The sequence below is a fragment of the Trachypithecus francoisi genome, unplaced genomic scaffold (genome assembly GCF_009764315.1).
Source record: "Trachypithecus francoisi isolate TF-2019V2 unplaced genomic scaffold, Tfra_2.0 Lachesis_group13, whole genome shotgun sequence".
Classification (NCBI taxonomy): domain Eukaryota; kingdom Metazoa; phylum Chordata; class Mammalia; order Primates; family Cercopithecidae; genus Trachypithecus; species Trachypithecus francoisi.
In genome coordinates, this window is record NW_022681458.1 from 111,204,388 (window position 1) to 111,226,320 (window position 21,933).

Here is a 21,933-nt window from a genome sequence, read left to right on the forward strand (position 1 = left end):
GACTGATTTAATGCCCACACACTGGTTATCGCAGATTTACTTTTACAGTGCTGGGAAAATGAAGAGTTCCAAGTTACTTTAATCTCATTAATTACCAGGGCTTCTCCCCAAGGGCCTTGGGAGGGGAAGTGCATTTAAATTAGTGGCTCTCCTCTTTTTATTTACTCTCTTCACCTCCCTATGCTAAAAGCTGATGGAGATAGAAAATATATGGCTAACCAGCCCTGGCTTGGGCAACTAGACAGTAGCCTGTGAGCACTGTCAGCCTGAAATATGGAGCTAGTTGAAGTTCCCAGAGGTCAGAGCTTGAAAAATGTGTTTTGTCATAGAGGCGCACCATATTTCCTTGAAGAACACTACAGGATCTTTATTTAATTTTAGAACTAATGCATCAACTTCCAGGCACAAATTGCCTAGATCTTTCAAAGGAATGCCGTTCTCAGCCCTGCCAGCTTAGCTGCTGGCTGGCTGAGAAGAGGACCTGAGCATCCTGTGAGGGAAGGAGGGGTCTTGTGGGATAGCCCTTACTCCCTCTAGCTGACCAAGGGTCTTCTGCTAAGGTAGAACTTTCCAACCGTCCCCCAACCCCCTACCCCAGCTGTCTTATTAGAACTCAAAGTTCCCCAAATTACAACTGGAACTTTGGGAGAATAAGTGGAGCTGTTACTTCAGTTTCAAGGTCAAAACCACAAACACAGACGTTGCCATTTTAAGGATATTGAAAAGATGGGAAATAGCATAACTTTATGGCTGATATTGAATGAACCATAAGCCCCCACTTCCCTTTAGTTCTGTGAACTGCCTGCAGAACTCGGTGAAGTGATTAGAACTGTTATATGATTCCCTTTACCCACTGGCAAATCAATGCAAGGACTCTAGTTTTAAAGCCAACATCTTGGGAAAGTTGTTTGTTCTCAGAGAAGGGCCTGGAAATGTCATATTGCTATCCTCATGGTTATTTGGAAAGCAGATGCTAGCTTGTCACTGTGCTATGTTGTGGTGTGTGTGTAGTTGTAAGGGCTGTTTTTATAGGTCATTATTTGTTGCACCAAAATCACTCTTCTGGGAAGCCTGAGACATACTGGCTCTCAAGGGTAACTTATCCCAAGAAATGGAGTAAACATCATTTTGGCACATGGGATTTGGGCTATTAATAATGCAAAACAAAACAAACTTGGCGATAATTCTTCAGTTAAGATTGATAGGGATAATTTGAACAAATGAGTTTTTTTCTACTTGTGTTTCTTTCCTACGTTTTACCTGAGCAAAAAATTTACTGCCTTTCTATCAGAGGGACTGCTGTGATTTTAGTCAGAATTACTGTCAACACTTTATTGTTATGTTCAAATATTTGCAGCTTTCTTGAGACAGTAGTTTAGAGCCAGACAAAATGAGAATGTACTGTGGACACGTTAAGAACTTCAGAGTCCACAAGGCCACTGCTTATCTGAGTGTCATGTTTTATCACCTAGGATATGGTTGAGAAAGGGATGTAAGCTAAATTTGAGTCAGAAGAGGTTCTTTTTCTGCGAGACATTTCTTCTTCTGTAAAAGTGTGTCTAAGATGAATACCACACACTCCATTTTCAAAGTGCTGTTTTTAATCTTGCTTCATTCTGTCCTCAAAACCACTCTGTAAAAGAAGCAGAGGAGGCATTTTAACTTCCATTTTATCCACAGAAACTTCAGCACAGTCTTCATGTGCCTGGCCTAAGGTTGCTCGTTTTCTGTAAGCTCGGACAAGGTGGGTGGGCATCTTGTCTCCAAACCAGGCCCCTCAGGCCACAGGTCACAGCCCAACAGGTCGAGACAGAATCAAGTAATAAGGCAGTTTCAATTGTGAAGTTTGATAAACAGAAGCAGTCAACGAACTCAAAGGAAAAGGTTATGAAGGGAAGGATGCTAGGTCGGGGTGTGTGCACATGGAAGCAAGGCGTTCTAAGCCTGAACTCCATAGAAGCAAGCCAAATGAATCTGTTTCTGCATCAAAAGAGCAATGTCCAGGGGGAGCTCATACCTCCAAGGCACTTCCATTTTGATGTCCATGTACTTATTAGGGACCAATTTAATTTTTTGCCAACAAGGATAGAGAGCAAATCTAAAACTTTAAGTGAACACAGTTGTAGTATAATCATCATAGTAACAAGAGCTAACTTTTGTTGAGCGCCTGAGGCATCTGACTTCTCTCTTTCGATTGTACATATAGAATCTCGTGAAATCTGGTGGTCATCTTTCAAGACCTTGTTTCCTCATGCCACAGCCAGTCAGCATGTAATTCTATTACATGGTCAACATCTCCACTCCAGAGAAAGTAATGCCTGTTAAATGATGCTATTAAGAATTGAAGTCAGAATTTCTTTTAAGTTTGATCAATAACATATGTTATCCTGAGAATCTCAACATACTAGAGCTGAAAGAGCCCAGGGACTCCTAGTTAAAGATGCATGTTGGAATCTTGCTGGGAGTTTTGTTCAACTCCACATGGCTGGGTCTCTGCTTGAAGCCCATTTCATAAATCTGTGGTATATCTGGCCATGGGTCTTTTATAAACTTCCCAGTGATTCTGGGGTGACCCGAGTTGAGAACTGATCTGGGGACAAACGTTTTTGTGTTATAGAGGAAGAAAACAAGGTCCAGAAAAATTAGATGCATGGTCCAAGTTCACCAGCCAGCTGTCACTAAGAGGCGCTTGAAGCCTGCTTCCCTGGCCAGCACCTTTGCTGTAATACCACACAGCCAGCATGTCATAAAATATCCTGCCAGGTCTGCCCAAAAAGATAGTCCAGGCAAAGTTCAAAGAGTTTAGACCATTTTTCATATCCACCAAGTTCACCTAACAGTCCAGGTAGACAGGCCATGAAGTGGATGTCAAAAGAATCTGAGAACCAACCAGTGAGACTTTTAAGTTTGAGTGCTATGTGGACTGGCATTTTTCCATAGGTATAGAAAAACCAGGGCTTTAAATCAACTAAGAAAATTTAATGAACTAAGCCAGTCTGACATTAAGCAGTAATGAAAGGTGTTCTCTTTCCAAAAATTACCAGCCGTGCAATATGTGTAGGCCTTCAGTTTCTGGACTAAGTCTGCAAACTCAGCTCTTATGAATTTTGAGGCAGGTACATTTAATTTTCGACTGGGAAGTACGTTTGAAATTAACCTTTACCTATTCCCCAGAGTGACATTCCTATTAGGTGCTGAGATTATTATCCACCACTCTTGTTCCATTTGGTCATTTCTGGAATAATAAGTTACTGGCTGTGGGGAAGGGAAGGTTCACTTCAACTTCTTTCATTGTCCTTACTAATTGATATTTAAATATTTGCATAACGAATGACTTGTTCTCACCAGCTCTGCACTTAATGAGTTGGTGTCTATTTACTAGCACCCTTGATAATGACACTTCTTTTGCTCTTGCTTGTCATTGCACTCGGCAAAATATTTCAAATATTGATTTTCATTTCAGAATAGAAGCCCCCTCCGGTATGAATTTTGAAACCAGGGAATAAAGAATGTGAATTTGCATTTGTTTGACAGTGCAATCTTGTAATTAGAGTTTTTCCTCTTGACTAGATACAGTGAAAGGGGCATAATTTAATTTTTATAGACTAGCCAATTTCTGCCCTTAGTAAAATATAGCTCTGTCAGTGAGCAAAATGTTACAGGTTCTCCTAAACCTTATTTAAAAGTTAAATGCAGTATATTGAGAGAAAGTTCATGGTCTGAATCAGTAACCTAATCGATCTCTTCACCCGTCCTTTGCAACATGCATTAATCTATTTGTCTGTTTTGCAATACAAGAGTTACTGATTTATATGCCATGTTGCATCTACATTATGGCTGTGTAAGTAATGGCTGTTTTGCTTTTGGATTAGTTAGTTGCTCATTAAGTTGGGCAGGGATGGCTTCATACCTTGGATAGTTTAGTTTTACACCTTATTTTCTCATGAGCTAACTAAGGGACAGCAAGAGAAGACTAATGTCGCAAAAATGCTTGGTCATCCACTCTTAGTAGAAAGAAGTGGAAAGTTAACCACAGCCTATGTTTTCTTAAGCCTGTGCCTGCTTAATTTCCCCAAGATCTAAAATAATAGGCTCTAGTTTGGCCTTGGGATGGGCTTGGCAGGAATGAGGTCCAGTGCTGCTAGTCAGTTCGATGTCATAGTCCCTTTATTCCTGTATTCTTTTATTTCAGATGAGTGCATGCACTCAAGCTCAAATGCCTGTGTACACACATATGCGCGCACGCACACACACACACACACACACAGTCATATATTTGTGTGTGTGGAAATACCTTTCCATTTTTGCCTGTGTATATATTTGCATGCAATGCAATATATATATATACAGGCAAAAACACCCACATATGCAATGCTTGTAAGAAAAATAAATATTGAGTTATTCTTTACTGAGATCACAAATTGCTTAATCCATGCTATGTTGTAGGCATGGAGAACATTTCCTAAGATTTTTATTTTATTTTATTTTTGCAGAACGACCTTGTTAGAAGTAGCAGGGGTCTCTGTTAATCTTCCAGCGTCCCCCATTTGTCCATCTCTCCTCCTCCTACTAGACCTCTCCTGTTAGCTCTCTTTTAGACATCCCGTCTGTAGTCCTTAATTTCTCACTGTTAACCCCATTTTGAATTGATCAGATGGGCTATGGAATAGCTTTATGAATAAAGTGAAAAACAAAACCAAAGTTCCACATTCTATCTTTGACAAAGGAGACTTCAACAGCTTAAACTTTAAAATGAGGTTGTTTGCATGGTGGCTCATACCTGTAATCCCAGCACTTTGGGAAGCTGAGGTGGGTGGATCACCTGAGGTCGGGAGTTCAAGACCATCCTGGCCAACATGGTGAAACCCCATCTCTACTAAAAATACAAAAAATGTGCTGGGCCTGGTGGCACATGCCTGTAATCCAGCTACTCAGGAGGCTGAGACATGAGAATTGCTTGAACCCAGGAGGCGGAGGTTGCAGTGAGCTGAGATTACTCTCCACTGTACTCCAGCCTGGGCAACAGAGTGAGATTATGTCTCAAAAACAAAACAAAAACAACTTTAAAATAGATTGGTATATCAAAAAATATATCTTAATATATTAAAACCAGCTCCACTAAAAGGGTTTCCATGTCAACTTCAATGAAGTTAGGAATTACACAGGAAGGGATTCTATTCTGTGAATGTTCACAACCCTACCTCCTTTCCTTTCCAGACACTAAAAGAATAAGCACCTTGCTCTTCAAGGTAAGACATTTTGCCAAGCAGCTGAGCACTTAGTTCTCAAGAAGCAACCATCTCTTTCATGTGCCTTCTGAGGAAGTATTCAGAGGGGAAATATCAAACGTCTTTCCCTTGGACTCTCCCAGTGAATGAAGTATTTATGTTAACTTTCTTTTTTTTTTTTTTTTTTTTTTGAGGCGGAGTCTCGCTCTGTCGCCCAGGCTGGAGTGCAGTGGCCGGATCTCAGCTCACTGCAAGCTCCGCCTCCCGGGTTTACGCCATTCTCCTGCCTCAGCCTCCCGAGTAGCTGGGACTACAGGCGCCCGCCACCTCGCCCGGCTAGTTTTTGTATTTTTAGTAGAGACGGGGTTTCACTGTATTAGCCAGGAGGGTCTCGATCTCCTGACCTCGTGATCCGCCCGTCTCGGCCTCCCAAAGTGCTGGGATTACAGGCTTGAGCCACCGCGCCCGGCCAACTTTCTAGCTGAACAAGCAGCTGGTGCTGACCTCCCATCTCCATAGATGAAACATTTGAAGATTGATCCAGCTCTCCCATAACACTAATTCCTCCCACTACGATTGCATGAAAGCTTCTATCATTGATAGTTTTCCTAATGAGTTTAAACAGAGAGTCTTCAAAGCTGGGGCATTTTTCCCAAGTGAAAATGAAACGAAGCATGAAAACAAAACATACCATTCTCTTTGAACTTTGAAAAGGTAATCTGCCTCCCTTACTCCTGAAACAAAAATTCTGAATCTACAGCCTTTGAGAGTGTGTACCCTCCCTCCCTCCCTCCCTCCCTCCCTCCCTTCCTTCCTGACCAACTTAGGTTCTAATGTCCAAACTAAGCAAAGGTTTGTTAGCACACTGTGCAAAAGGACTCAACACCTCAACCCCTATTTTTCACTTGTCCAATGGAAAGTGTGTTTTGCTCTCTTAGGGGAGAGAACCCCTATGTTCTAGGTTCTTCACATTTGGTAACTTGAAAGAGGTTACTTAATATCCCAGGCGCTTAGCCTCCCCCCTTGTAAAATGTAGAAACAGGCTGCCTGTTTTCTTGCGAGATACAGGAAGAGAATGAGAAATACGGTCAGTATAACCATCTTCAAGGAACCAGTGCTAGACATGGAAACCGGTCTTGGATGCTCACCAGGAGCTGCCCATTCACTATCCATACCTGCCTCTGAAGGGTGGCCCAGATATTGTAGTACAGGTTACTTTGTACACTGTTTCTATATTTCTCAGAATGAGGGAGTCCTTGAATTCAGCCTTTAGTTCCTAAGAGTAGTATCCTCCTAGTTAATTTAGAAGGTTCACAGAGAGATAATATCCCCACTTGATAGTTGATGAATCTAAGACACAGAAAGGTTGAGCAATTTGCTCAAGATCACACAGCCAGTGGGACAGGAATTCAAGGACCTTTCACTTCTCCAGGTTTCTTTTTTTTCCCACTGTAGTGCCATTTTCTATGTTTTCCCTCTTTTTTTGTAATTTCATTGAAATATAATTCATCCTTTAAAGTATCCCATTATGTGGTTTTTCGTGTGTTCGTAGAGACATGTAACTATCACTACTAGTTCAAGAACATTTCATCACCCCCAAAAAACTATATTAGTAGTCACCCCTCATTTTTCCCTTTTCCCAGGCCCTGGGAACCACTAATCTACTTTCTGCTTGTACGGATTTGCCTATGCTGGACATTTCCTGTAAGTGAAATCTCATACTGTGTGGCCTTTTGTGGCTGGCTGCTTTTGCTTAGGATCATGTTTTATGGCTCATCCGTACCACTTCCCACTTTTATTTTGTGTGTGTGTTTTTTTTTTAATTCCATGGGTAGATGTGTCCTTCCTCTTGCTGGGGCAGATACCTACCTTATGGAATGGGATAGAATGAGATGGAATGGGATGCAGCATGGCTGTGAATCTAAGAACTCCACTGGCCAATGAGCCAATTTGCTGAATTAAAGTAACAACATGTGCCAGGAGCAAGCCATTCCAGTGAGCTTTTGGCAAAGGAGTTGGTGTTCATCCAACATCTGCTTGGTGCCATGCACTGGCCTGTCCATTCTTGCCCATCTATTACATAATTCATCTGTTTTCCCTTGAGGAGATCTTGAATTAGTTTCTTTTGACCGCAAGAATCGTCAGGCACATGGATAGGCCTGATGCCCCTGTTGGTGGTCCCAAATGCCCAGCTCCACATCTGGCCTCACCCTTAGGCCACAGCCCTCAAGAGTCCCACACGTCTATGACTAGAAGATACCCTAATCTCTCTGGTCCACACTTTTCACTTTACAGAGGAGTACACTGTGGTACAAAAAGGAGTTGGCTTTCCCAGGGAACTTAAGCATCTTGATAGGTCCGTTTCTCTCTCTTCCCTTGAGAACGCTTGAGGGTAAAGCAGGTTGAGAGAGGTTCTGGAGAAAGGTTTTGGTGAAGGAGATCAGATGCTGGCATGATTTGGTCATCCACAATGAATATCATGTCTATGCACGAGTCTAGCTTTCGTCCCCGAAACCAAATCATTTGCAGCCTTTGTGTGGGCAGACCTCCTTACTCATTTAACTGTGGGACATACCTTTTCTTCTCTGGTAAGTTTTTCTAGAAGACTAAGCTGGATTCTTCCTTGCCTTGTAGTTTTCGTGGTAGTAGAAGTGACTATATTTCAGGGAGCTGGAGCAAAGTTGCTGGTAGAAGACAATGTGTTTCCTACCTTGGGAACACCAAAAGAGGCCATACCTGTAACGTAGGATTTTCAATCGCATCTGGAATGAATCAGCCGCCAAATAAAAGAACTATGAGATGTGCCATTAATTCTTTATAGAATTTGACTTGTGGCTACATTGTGATTCAGAAACTGTTTTCGCAGGCCAGAGCTATAGGGCATGTTCTCTTATTAATAAATTGCTTCCAATCTTCTGATTGCTTCTAACACTACAAAGCAAAGCAGGAGATGGACTGAATTAAGTGTTTTAGATAAGGTGAAACCATAGAGAGTTTGTAATAAATTGCTTTTTTAAAAGGATGCGTTTAAATAGAACAGGGCAGCGATGACTCAAGCTGTTGATTTCAAGGGGTTTACGACTTTGCAAACCATGAGCAGGATCAGATGCAAACGTGATAAAGTGTTGTATTATTTTAAGGAAGTTGTGATACTTGGTCCAGTGCATTTCATTTCTCACTGGACATGGACAATAGCTTTTTATGTTTTTCTATTTCTTGGACTTCGTGAATGCAGTGGAATGACTGGAGACAGTGCCGGAGGCGGGTGGCGTCAGGCACACAGCTCTCAGCCTGCTGTGGTCCGTGCATGCTGCACACGGGTTGAATATGAATGTGCAGAGCAGTTTGCGATGCCCTCCATGGAGGCTTCTTCAAAGAGCATCAGCAGAAGCAGGTGTATTAAGTGACTCTGGGCAACGGGATTTATGCACTATTTTATTGCTTATGCAAAATCTAGCAAACCGCTCGGGTCTCCAGTAACTTCAGAGAACCTGTTCAGAAATAGCTAGAGCCTAGCGGGTTGACTAGTTTGTCATCCAGTGAAGACGTCCAAAGTGGGAGTGCAAAGGGGTCTCAGCTCCAAAGCCAGCTCAAGATTCTCTCAAGTGTGCCTTCAGAGGGAAAGGCAGCCAGTAGGCCAGAGCTGCACCTGGAGGCTGATGAATTAACATTCTCTGAGAGGCAGGACAACTTTCCACTCAGCCTGTCGCTGACTCTTACAAGGGAAAGAGAGATAAAGCAGTCAGGAGACATTCTGCATAAGAGTGGGTTAAGATCCAGAAACAATTTCATCTTTGTTCAGTGTTCTCCAGCCAGCAGCTCAGTTTGCCTGGCACCACATCCTCGCTATTTTAGAGTGTATTTTCCTAATCAAATTGAACTACAGCTTCATTCACAGATTTCATTTCTATGTACAAGATCCTGAAAGGATGCTGTTGGCTCTCTCTTGCCCTCTCTCTCTCTTTTTCTCTCTCTACATCACCTTCCCTCTGTCTTACATAGACACACACACTCACTGGTATGGAGACACGCAATAACTATTTGCTGACTGTGTATATTGAAGAAACAAGTTTCAAGCTAAAATAGATTTATCACCGCTTCAAAATATTATAGCAGAAATGAAGGAGCTTAAAAGTTTTAGCATAAGAGGAAAAGTAGAATAAAGACAAGTTGAATATAACTTTTACTTTTTAGTTAAACTAGAAATAGCTGCCTAATAATGCCTGTTAGTGATAGTTGTAATTTAAGGAACCACTCTGAAATGTAATCCACCCCTGGTTTTATAGTTCTTTTTGTCAGCTTGCATTTAAGGCTGACCTGGCTTTGCTTTGAATAGGAGTGTTTTCAGGAAACACACACACACACCTCGACAACACCAGCTTATATGGTGGTCGAGGAAGCCGGGGGACCCGGTTACCGCTGGCCAGTCCTCAGCTGGAACTCTGCTACCCTGGGAATTCAGCCTTGGTCATCAGCTCCCTTAGGAAGACAGAAAATTCCCCCACATAGTTTTATGCCCCCTAGTCCTCTCCCACACAGAAGACGCAAGTTACAAATACAGGTATGTTCCATAAGATACAGGCAGTTAGACTTTCAGCTGGGGGATGTACTTCTAAACCATTCAGTTTGGCCAAATTAAACCGCAAAGGGAAGCAAACAAACTTTGTTTGTACTCTCCTGCTGTCTGCTTTGCCCTTACACTCTTTGACTGGGCTCTAAGAATTCCACTAATTGCTTGTATTCTTGCTCCCTTTGTTGAATATTATTAATCTCACTGTCATATTGACAAAACCTGGCATCATCCTCAGGTGGAAGGCCAAAACAGCTATGGCTGCCACAGCTCCTAGGCATCAAGAAGCATTTTCCCTCCCTTCATTAGTCTCTGGGGCAACACTTCCCAACAGAATTTACCAGCTGTTCCTGCTGCCCCAGTCCTTTCTGTTCTTGCCTCCACCCTAGACCTTGCTTCCTGTATCACGTAAGAATGTTCTCGGCTATAAGTGGCAGGGACATACACCATAAAGACATTTCTTGTTTATATAACAAAATAGTCTACATAGGTGATCTTGGGGTTGCTCCCACAGCCCAGTGATGCCATCAAAAACCCAAGCTTTCTGCATTTTTCTCCTTACTTCCCTAAGCACATTGGCTGTTTGTCCTCAGGTTTCTTGCCTCTTGATCACAAGATGACCACTATATTCAGGTTCAAAGGAAGGGATAGCACCAAAGAGCTTGTGTCTTAAGCTTTGCCTTTTAATGAGAACACAAAAGCATTTCCAAAGTCCCCCCCACCCCCCCAAAATTCTCTTTACCTTTCACGGATCAGATCACTGTCTCATGGCCGCTAGTAGCTATAAGGGTAGTGATTGAGTGGTCAACTGTGATTATCTGCCAGATCACCTTTTGAGAAGTCCATGCACAAGATTGGAAAAATTCAATGCAGTGCCTCCAGGGACCCCTGGAAAAAGGACAGGGATAATTTTCTTTCCCCAAAGTCACCATTATTTTACCTAAATTGAACACCGAAATGTATAGTCAAAGGACCTTCATGCTGGATCACTGTCGCCCTTTGGAAGAAAAGAAACACATATGCTAACAAATGTTGTCCTGAACTTTAACACAAGATGTACATGACATTCTAGAATTCTGGTTCACTGAATGCTGAGGTACAAATGTATAATTAAATTTTAGTGTGAGGACATCATGTTCATGGTGACAAATATAAGGGTGCTTTGGGTTAAGTGCTTAGATGTTCTCAGTTCCTTCCATCTGGAAGTCGTTATGCCACCAAGGACTCTGTCTTCCCTACATTTGGGTGAATTTGTATGCAAGAAACTGATTAGGAATCTTCGGACCCCACTGTGTTAATCTTACCATTTGAGAACAATAATCAGAAGGACATCAAGGTTAAAAATGCAACATGCACAGCTTCATAAATCATTGAAGGGCACTGTTAATACTGAGATAATAAGTCATAAATATCTGTTCCCTCAATCCCCCATGGCAAACTGGAAAACAAAGACACCAGCTGAGGGAAAGCAAGTGACTGCGCAGAAACCTTCCTGCCTCAGAAAGTTATAAATGAGCAAAGAAATCCAAGTCTAATGCAAGACTAAAGTAAAAACAACAATTGGCATCATACATTATGGGTTGGTTGTTCGCTTGCTATAATTAAGTTGACATCAGTGGTTAACAGCCTCGAAAATTAAACTCACCAAAAATCTTTGAAATGGGTAATCAAAGTCCTCTGAATAATGAACTTAATACATCCCTGTTACAAGGAAAACAAATGTGTTCTTGGGTTATCTTGTTTCATGTCTATTTCATTGTTGACATGGCTGTTGTTTTAACAAACACATTTATTTTTACCCTTAGGGATCACTGGAGCCCCTTAATATTATTCTCAATTGTCAGCTCTACCAGCTAGGCCAAGATGGGCTCAACATCAGTATGGATACGCAGTGTGGAACTTGGCACTTGCTTTCTTTTTCCCTTTTTAAAATGAGTTGTTAGCATTCTTGTTTGGTTCCTGTGGCCATCTGCAACTCAAATGGAGGGGGCTTTTTTGGTCTTTAAAATATTCACATTCATGGCAAAGCAAAAGTACGTAAGAGCCAGAGCACAAAATTCTCCAGAGAAGAACTACCTTCTTGATCTTCTCTCTTTATTCCTGATAAACGGTGCCCATCATGGCAGCAATGAGGCAAATGTATAGATAAACCTCTACTTCCCAAGTCATTTCCATTAGAATGCAGAGAATGTCAAAATTTCTCACACAGTGTTCTTTCAGAGAAAAAAAAATACTTGGATGCAAATCGAAGATCTTTTTTCTTGCAGTTTCTTTGAGCTCAGTGAAAATGCTTGTAGTTCATTCCAATTACCCGTTCCCCAAGCAGTTTTCTTTGAGGAACTGTTCCTGGTCCTGCCTAGAATACTTACTGTGATGTAATCGTCACTATAGTGCAGTAAGTGTTGGTTATTTTTCCAGTAGGGAAAGATGAGTCTCACTCCCAAACAGGCATTCACACAAGTAGCAGTTTGCTGGAAAAGTTCGACTTTAAAGCTACATTGCATAACATGGGTAAAAAGTAATGGACTATTAAAGGCTCTGTTTAGAAATTTCTGTCTTTGTACTAACAAAAAAGAGCAGAGGCAAAGGAAACTATTGGAAAAGATAAATGCATAGTGGTCCACAGAGAGAAAAGAACTCAGGCCCCCTGCCTCTGTTTTTATGATCATTGGGGCAGAGGTTAAAGTGAAAAAACTGCAAAAATAATTTATTTTAAAAGCATACTTGTAGCAAGTCATTTGTAATAGAACTGTAGCTTCAAACTCTCTGATTGCCGAAAGTTGTATGTACATCTGTAGGGGAGTGGAGAGGGGGGTGACAGATCTCCTTTTGGTCTCAATACAACTAAGAGGCTCAACACCTCTAGCAGAAAAAAATGTTAAATGATGACCGCTTATGATCCTCAAGGTCCAGGGGCTGTTTATAGGAGATTGGTTTAGAAAATGCTTCTCGGCCGGGCACGGTGGCTCACGCCTATAACCCCAGCACTTTGGGTGGCTGAGGCGGGTGGATCACGAGGTCGGGAGATCGTGACCATCATGGTTAACACTGTGAAACCCCTTCTCTACTAAAAACACAAAAAATTACTCAGGTGTGGTGGCAGGCGCCTGTAGTCCCAGCTACTCAGGAGGCTGAGGCAAGAGAATGGCGTGAACCCAGGAGGCAGAGCTTGTAGTGAGCGGAGATGGCTCCAGCCTGGGCGAAAGAGCAAGACTGTCACAAAAATATAAAATAAAATAAAATAAAATGTTTCTCAACCCCCCAGAGAATCATGGCTTTAGAATTTTTAGAATTAAGTTCTAGGACACTGCAAACTGGGACAAATGGCATCTACTGGGGTCTAATGAGTGCCCAATGGTTCTCAACCTTCTTTCTCACCCAGATTCTAAGCAAATTAAGAAATAAAACAAGGAGCAAGGCCGATGAGGCCTGAAATATCACCATTGTTACTGAGAAAGGCTAAGTTGGAGGGAATAACTTGGGGACGGAGGTCAAATGAACTTTCCAATTGGCATCTCTAAATCAGCTGGTTGACCCAGCCACAGACAAGGCCAGATATGGGTGGTTTCTTGCCCTGAGAAGCAGGGCAGAATACCTGTTTGCCATGAGTCACTCACTTTCAAGAAGGAACAGGAAAGGGATAAGCAGCGTGTGCCCAGTCTGTCCTTTCCAGATTTACCCATCAGACATGTCACTCTACCTCCCTTAGGGCAGAGAGAATTAAAAAGGGAGAGAGAGGCCAGCCGGGATCGGTAGCTCACACCTGTAATCCCAGCATGTTGGGAGACAGAGGCAGGCGGATCATGAGGTCAGGAGATGGAGACCATCCCAGCTAACATGGCGAAACCCCGTCTCTACTAAAAATACAAAAAAATTAGCCGGGCGTGGTGGCAGGCGCCTGTAGTCCCGGCTACTTGGGAGGCTGAGGCAGGAGAATCACTTGTACCCAGGAGGTGGAGGTTCCAGTGAGCCGAGATTGTGCCACTGCACTCCAGCCTGGGCGACAGAGTGAGACTCTGTCTCATAAATAAATTAATTAATTAAATAAATGAATAAAAAGGGAAAGAAGCCAGGAGTCACACTAATTGAGTTCCTTTTACATGGATGGACCTTGAGACTGAAGAAAAAACATTCCTTCAGTAATGTTCTCTTCCCATCACAATGAAAACCAGTCATCTCAGGAGCCTCCAAGCCCTTTGAGGCAAGAGTTAAGCAGTTAATAGCATGGATGGTTGGGGCTATGTCTGTCACCTACACACAGACTATACACTCACCCTATTACTCATCAGCATGAGAGTGGCCAAGCGTATTTCATTGTGTTTGTTGGGGGTATGTGTAGCACAGAAAGAACATGTAGATTTTTCCCACATTCATACCAATTTTTTTGTTTTTTGTTTTTTGTTTTTGAGACAGGGTCCCACTCTGTCACCCAGGCTGGAGTGCAGTGGAACAATTTCAGCACACTGCAACCCCTGCCTCCCAGGCTCAAATAATCATCCCGCTTAAGCCTCCCGGGTAGCTGGGACCACAGGCAAGTGCCACCACACCCAGCTCATACCAATGTCTTTTTAAGAAGTGTTGTATGTGGAAATAAATTGAGACTTGTAGAAAAGCTGCAAAAATAGTACAGTTTCTACATATCCTTCCCCCATCTTTGGCTAGTGTTAACAACCTGCATAACCATAGTACGATGATCAAGGCTAGGAAATTAACATTGGCGTAGTACTGTCAATGAAACCATGCTTTGTTTTGAGATTCCCACAGTTTTGCCTTTTTTTGTTCCAAGATCCTATCTGGGATCCCACATTGCATTTCATTGTCATGTCTCCTTCTCCTCTAACCTCTGACAGTGCATCGTTCTTTCCATGTCTTTTGTGATCTTGACACTTTTGAAGAGGACTGGTCCGGATTTTTGTACACTGTCCCTCAGTTTGGGATTGCTGTTTTCTCATGATCGAATAGAGGTTTTGCGTTTTTGACAAGAATCCTCAGAAGGGATGCACCCTTCCCAGTGCACTGTAGCAAGGGGTGCATGTTGTCAATGTCTTACTACTGGTGATGTTAACTTTGATCACTTTTGATTCAGATAGTATCTGCTGGGTTTTTCTACTGTTTACTATGTTTTCCTTTGTAATTAATAAATAACTTGAGGAAAATACTTTGAAACTATTTAAATATACTGTTTCTCCTCCAACTTTGGTCAATAATTTCAGTGTCTGTTGGTGAATCTCTCCCATATCAGTTATTACCCTGGTGTTCTAATCTTAATTTCTATTTCCCTCATTCCTTCTGCATTTATTAACTGGAATCCTTCTGTAAGAAAAATCTGTGTCTTCTGCACATATTTACTTATTTATGTATGTCAGCATGAACTCATGGGTATTTACCTTATTGGAGGGGGTTATAATCCAATACTATCATTATTTGTTTTCTTGCTCAAAATGCTCCAGCTCTGTCCACTGGGAAGTTGGAAAGTCCAACCAAAAGCTCCAGCTTTATCCACTGGGTCATTGGTCCAAAAAGGCAAACTGAGGCTTACAGAAGTGAAGTGTATTATCCAATAAAGTGGCTCAGGGAGAATTCCAGTCTAGGTCTGTTAGACTCCAGGGTTCATGTTCTTTCTGCAGGGTAAGGAATTATTTCAGAATTAGAATGAAATATGGACATGAGCTTCTTTAGTTTCCTCCATCCCATTAAGTAGATGAGGATCTACTTAATGATAAGACCATTAAAGGAGAGGATCATGGCTTCTGGAAGCAGAGCTTGGTGAAAGAAGTTAGTAGAAGACCCTCATCTTTAAGCACATTTCTTTACATTCCAACATTGTCAGTCATTCTCCTCAGGTCATCTTCATGGTAAAGCTATTAACAATTTCAGTTCATTATTGAAACTTCCATTGCTTACTTTATGACCAAATACATGGATTTGCCAACTATGAATGGAATTTTTGAGCCTAAAGTGGTTGTTTCAACAGGTCAAGAAATAATGTATCAGAGGAAGAACTTAGTAAGTGACACGGCCATTTCAATTCCTAGATTATCTCTTTGGCAATGAACATTTATTTGAAAATGGTATTTCTAAAAGCAACAAAATCAGTGATAATTTTTTCTTCTCATTGTCAAGTATTATGTTTTTAAGAAGATGTATAAACCCATAACATTTCTGAAACTACAGCTAGAAAATTACGATTAAGCCCAGAGAGGGAAAAAGTTACCACATCAGCATTGATCCTCTGCACCAAAAGGCTCCTCTGCTTCTTAAAAGCAGAAAATAAGAGAACGATGGAGCCCAAGCAACACTCTAGACCTACCATGGTTAAAATGAGGACATCACAGGAAATAAGACCTGCTGCAGCTTTCATTTTAGAGTCCCCGTTTACAAAAAACAGGTGGCTCTGGTTTATGTTGGAGGCACTCCTAAAGGCAGCCATGCTGACACAGAACCTCAATGCGGTGTGGAGAGGGGGTCCTGTGCAGGTTTCCCTACAGGGTTTTGGCTTTAAAGAGAACAGCACCTAAAACACCTAAATGCTAGTTTTACTCAGCGGGCCTGTATCCTGCCCGCACTGGAAACAGCCCTCAGGTAGTGGCTCCAGCTTCGCCTCTCTTTTCCTGTTTTTCCCTCAAACTGAGCTGTGTCCCCTGCTAGAATGTAGCCCCTCTCTCCATTACTGTGGATTCCAAGCCAACTGCAGGGTTGGGTCTGCTATGAACGGCAGGCTTTCTGTAGAGACAGTTTTTGTTTTGTTTTGAGGCAGTCTTGCTCTGTTGCCCAGGCTGGAATGCATTGGCATGATTATGGCTCACCTACAACCTCTGTCTCCCAGGTTCAAGCTATTCTCCTGCCTCAGCCTCCTGAGTAGCTGGGAACATAGGGGGCCACCACCACACCCAGCTGATTTTCGTATTTTCAGTAGAGACAGGGTTTCATCATGTTGGCCAGGCTGGTCTCAAATTCCTGACCTCATGATCTGCCCACCTCGGCCTCCCAAGTGCAGGGATTATAAGCGTGAGCCACCATGCCCAGCTGAGACAGTTCCATTTTAATACATTTTAAACTATGGAGATAAGAGTCTACAAATCCTATAAAACTAGCAAAGGCCTTTGATAGAGTAGCCTTGATACACGTGGAACTTAGAGACCCTTTTTGGTATTCTTCCAAAAGCAAATGTTCTGAACTGTGGTGGCTTTTCTCGTGTAACTGCAGAGGAAAGATTGGGTGGAAAGGATTGATTTCATAATGTGAAGGTGATCAGATTTTGATAGAAGAGAGGTCAGCAAGCTACAGCCCTGGGCCAGATGTGGCCCACTGTCTGTGCTGTGATTGAGTTGTGTCCACAATTCATGGATTGCAGTCCTAATCCCCAATGCAATGGTATTTTGAGATGGGGCCTTGGGAGATCATTAAGGTTAGATGAGGTCATGAGAACAAGGCCCTGGCCTGATGGGAACAGGGTCTTTATAAAATAGGGAGATTCACCTGGAGAGAGGCGAGGAGCTTGCTCTCTGTACACACACAGAGGAAAGGCCATGTGAGGACACCGAGAGAAGGGGTCACCCACAAGCTAGGAAGAGAGCCTTCACCAGAAACCAAATTTCCTGGAACCTCGATTTTTAACTTGCAGTCTCCCGAACCATGAAAAAATTCATTTCTGTTGTTTAAGCCACACAGTCTGTGGTATTTTGGTATGCCAGCCTATGCAGACTAATGAAATGTATTTCTGTAAATAAAGTTTTAGTGCAACAGCCACACCCATTTGTTTAGGTACTGTCCATGGCTGCTTCTATGATACAGTCACAAACTCCAGATATTGGATTCTGACAGAGCCTTTGGCCTGCAAAGACCAAAATCTTTGCTGTCTAGCCCTTCACAGAAAAAGTGTGCCCATCCTTGGAATAGAAATGTACTGTATACACTGTAGGTTTTGAACATGAAAAGCCACCCCAGTGGGATATTAAAGGGCCAAAGGGAGGAAACCGTCTTAGTGTGCAGTAGTCCAACTAGCAATGTCACCTGCAGGAGTGTCCTGGACTTCTCACCGGGTCACCCCACCCATGAGCTCAATCGTGTACAACAAACAGATATGCCCTTGACAGTTGAGTCCTTGGATGGCAGGTACATAGGGGAAGCCTGTCCTCTAAGGCGGCTGATAGAACAGGTCAGTTTTGACAATGGGGTTAGAAAGGAAATGAGTGTGAAGACGACAGAGCCTGGGAAGCAATGAAGAGGAAATGGACTCATCTCTCCCTCTTCTTAGCAGTGGATCCTCAGAGGGTGTTCGGAGGCTTCCCCAAGTCCCAACCACAGAATGGGAGCCAGGTTGTAATGTATAATGAAATCTTTGCTGTTAGAAAAAATACTTCTCCTTGGATAAATTAAAACTTGCAGTTACAACCTGGATGTGCTCTCTCCCTCCCCAGTGCGATAAGTTGGAAGTTTAGGCGACCAGTGTTAGATCCACCTATAGGTGCTTCCAGGAATCTGTATATTTAAGGAATGCCCAGGTAATTCTTCTGCAAGGAATGAATGCCTGGAATGCACCCCTTGAGCTTTCTTCCCTGGTGGGGTTCTAACACTGCGCCTACCTGGGGCCTGGGTGCACCTTCACCAAGGGACTGCCTTTAGTGAAGTACGTGGCAAAGAACTTTGATGAAGAAGCCTTGTTTCCAAAAGGATGGCACCGCATCAGTGATTCAGTACACTAAAGAGTTTTTGTACCTGTCTGCCACCAGACGGGTCAACCTTCAGGCTTCTGGGTCAGGATGCTGGCCCGGGAACCACGTTCTAACTCTCAGTAATGTGGAATTCCAAAGCTGAGACCACTGCTGCGCCAGACTTACCTCTAGCAAGGTTGTTGCAGGTGTTTTTTGTTCGGCCCACTCAAGCTGTGGTGACCCAGCTGTGTTAGGAACAAGCAGAAAAGACTGTGGATTCAAACAAAGAGAAAACACCATCTTTCTTCTTTCCCCCGTGTAATCAATAATTCAGCCCTCTAAAGCAAGCCAGATGCCTGATGAAGAGCTTGCTGCAAGGAAGAAGACAGGAGCCATTCAGAATCCACATCAACTTCTAAAACTTCTTTCTTCCTCCCTCCTTCTGCCTCACCTCCTGGCTTGCCTCTGGTCTTCTTCCACCTGAATGCAAAACGAATGCATCTGCTAAGAAGTGGCCCAAATGTAGTCCAAGAGGAACAAGGACAGAGTGTTTAAAGCTGTGGGGAAAAGCAGAGTCAGTAATTTTAAATGTCAGCAAATCAGTCTTTATTGACATTACCATCCCCTCTGAATTAAGTGACAGGGTGTATGTGAATTCAATCACAACTACTTGTATGAATGGAATGAAAGGCATGAGTCAGAAAATGCTCCATCAACCAACAACCCACATCATGGATCTGATTCACTTGCTAGAGGCTTCATATAATTCATAGCTTTAAAAATATGTGTGTGTATATGTGTATATATATGTGTGTTTATGTGTTTTATATATATACACACACACATACTTCACTTCACATTGTCAAATTGATCTTAAATGGTATGGAAACAATCATCTGAAGTTTTTCTATGACATTTATTAAATTATTAAATATAATGGACATTTGCTGAGCATTTACCAAGTTCCAAGCATTATTCTAAGTGTTAGGGATACAAAGACTTTCTAGTGACTGATATTTGGGGAATTACTAACAGCAGAGTTTAGACAATGGGAAAATAGCAGAGTTTTGACAACAATCTGAACTAAGAATTTCCTTCATGAAACTTCTCTAGTAATAGTTAAGGTACCATCTTGTGTGTGGACAAGGCTCCTAAAAGCCAATCCAGTCAAAATATGGTATCATTTACGACATGGAAAGTCATTTTCAGCAAAATAATTAGAAGGAGCATGACATGTGAAAACAAATCTTAAAGTCTTAAATCTGAGTCTACAATCACCTTCTATAAAAAAAATTATGAAATTATCATTGCAGTTAACTCTTGGGAAAGGTAAGATTACAAAACTGTGAGATTGTTGTAAAACAATTACAACAGTTGATGAAATTCCAGTTCTTAGACTGATGGAGGATTTACAAGTGTTCCTTTTATGACTGTGCTTCATAACTCACATACATGTTATCAAATAATACATAACAAAAGAACCCCTCCCCGGGGCTTTACTCCTATTAGTCCATTTAACATGGAAGGATCATTTCTAATGTCTGTAAAACAGGGAGAACACACAATGGCGCAGAGTATTTTTGTGGCATCAAGTTGGATACATTTCAATCCAAATTTATATTTAATTCCAATGCATACGGTACAGAGGATCCAGTCTGTTTTTCCTTATTTCCATATCTACCTTTTCAACAGAACTCCTGAGAGTGTGAATTCCTTTATAGTCTGATTTCTTGGGTCCCAGGGAATAGGTACAATGGCTACAGTGGAATGAACTGCCTGGGAAGGAACCTCAGTATTTTATTTATCCTTTCCTTCATTCCTTGGCATGCCCATCATTCACATCCAAATAAATAAGGCAGATTAATACGAATGACTTCCTCAGGGAGAACAATTTGTGGTGTTTTTAAAGCAAGCACGCATAGCCACCCATCTCAATCCAAGAGCCCCCAGGAGGCCATCACCTCTCTAAAGACTTAAAGAGGATTAAAGTTTTAAACGCTGGGTGGCTTGATTAATTTGGTGATAGTGGGTGGTGTGTTCCACGGGCACACTCCTGGTCTGTGGATTAGAGCCGTGAGAAATGACTTGGCCTTGGCAGGACACATCTCTGCCCCTGCAGGGAGGAGCGGCTGGGAGCTGGTCCAAGCTGGGATTATCCAAGCCACGTTTGATGGACAGCCTTTCATCCACCAGTGGAGCCTTCTAGCTCTGGGTCTGCATCTGTGTTAACTAAGATCAGAGCCTCTCACAGTTCCACCTTTGTCAACCAAGGCCTGGAGGTGAATTGTAGCTTTATGTAACCTCTGTTACCCAGGCGACACCAGCCTAGGGATAAAGTCCTACTCAAAACCAGTCAGAAAAGCACCTCCGGATCTCCTTCAAATAACCCGCTTTCCTTCTGTCGTCTTCTCCTTTTCCTCCCTTCATTTACTCATTGATTCCTTTGGTAAATACTTGTGTCGTTATGTGCCAGGCACTGTTCTGATTGCTGGAGCTTACATTCTATTAATAAAGACACATTAGTAAAATATGTAGTGTATTAGAAGTGATTAAGAGAAAAATCATGCAGGGAAGAAAGGCAGGAAGCATCTCTCAGCTCTTTGGGGAAGTCTCCAAATGGTGTCCCTCCCCTGTTCTTGGTCATGACCTTCTTCTACCCTAACCCGGCAGTGGTGGTTTCTGAGGCCAGCCATGAGGGTTCAGGGAAACTGGGCCCATGTCCAGCTAGAACCCAGCCATCCCTTACTGCCCATGTTGCTGCTGCAGTTGTGCTGAACCGTGGTGTTCTTTGCCAAACCCATCTCATGTTTCAGAGATGTGTCATGGTGTTGTGGACCCCTGTCAAACAATTAAATGTGGTTCCTGACTACCGCCCAGCCCTAAAGGGACCACACTGTTTGGTGCATTGCCTCTGGACCTCCTGCCGTGGTATGACTTAGAGATGGCAACTCACACACTTAGGTGTGTGCACAGACATCCCCCTGCAGACACAGCACTGGAGCACGTATTGTATTGCTTTGTGGTTTCTTTTAACTATCATTCTGGAGCTGTCATTGATCAGAATAGAGCTCTGTACTTTTCTTTAACTGCTGCTTACCATGTATAGTATAAATGTACCTTTTTCCTATTAAGGATGTGAAAGTGTGTTTTGGTTTGAAGGTACATGGCGAGGAATGGTACTGTTGGATTTGTACATTTTGAATTATGGATCCTTCTGACTGCCCTTATGCCAGTCTCTGCTCCCACCAGCAGTCCATGACAAGGCCCTTGTTTTACTCACAGCTCCTCCTCCCTCAGGCTCAGACCTGATCTCATGGGGTCTGGGTTAAAGGAAAAACAGAGAGAACCACAGGCACAAGTACCCCTGCCCTGTGACCCTGACAGGACTTGGGCTTTGGGGCAGCGCCTGGTGGCTCTTTTCTTCAGAGTGTCATTCCCTAGAGCCCTCTGGTGGACACAGCTAGGAAGGAACTTGTACTAC

The 21,933-nt window shown here is 42.6% G+C and overlaps 1 protein-coding gene across 3 annotated transcripts in view; it reads left to right on the plus strand.

Annotated features, from left to right (window-relative positions):
• Positions 1–21,933, plus strand: part of LYPD1 (LY6/PLAUR domain containing 1) — a 32,078-nt gene that overhangs the window by 3,275 nt on the left and 6,870 nt on the right. The window lies entirely within an intron of this gene.